This window comes from Phalaenopsis equestris, unplaced genomic scaffold, assembly GCF_001263595.1.
Source record: "Phalaenopsis equestris unplaced genomic scaffold, ASM126359v1 Scaffold216909, whole genome shotgun sequence".
NCBI classification, from domain to species: Eukaryota; Viridiplantae; Streptophyta; class Magnoliopsida; order Asparagales; family Orchidaceae; genus Phalaenopsis; species Phalaenopsis equestris.
Genome location: NW_018235487.1, coordinates 145980 through 146496, shown reverse-complemented (window position 1 = coordinate 146496; position 517 = coordinate 145980).

The window sequence follows — 517 nt, the reverse complement described above, 5'->3', positions numbered from 1 at the left end:
TATCAAATTTAAGTCAAATGACTTTGAAATTTTTATCCTATCTCATTCATGGGTCAATTAAGACATCAGAGAAGAAAATATGATTTTTCAAAATTTAATTTAATTTATATAATTATTTCCATGTAAAAATAGGATTTTCCAAAGAAAATTCCTAACTTGACCAAGGTAAATCCTAATTTCTTGAAATTTTTACTCAAGGTAGAGCTAGACTAGAGAAGCCTTTGGACCAAATTTCATAATTTTTGGAATTTTATTTGAATTTTAAGAATTATTTTAATTTCTAAACCATTTATTAAATATAAAATATTTCAAATGGGGAAAATTAAGTTTTATATTTTTGAAACATCCTCTATATTTTTTTTAAATTTTTTTTGATTTATTAAAGGAGAAGATTTTATATTTTTTTGAATTTTATTTGATTTATTGAAATTATTTTTAGTGAAAACTCATTTTTAGCCTTTAAAAATTATTTTTAAGCTTTGAAATTCAATATCTTTATTTAGAAAAAAATAGGAAA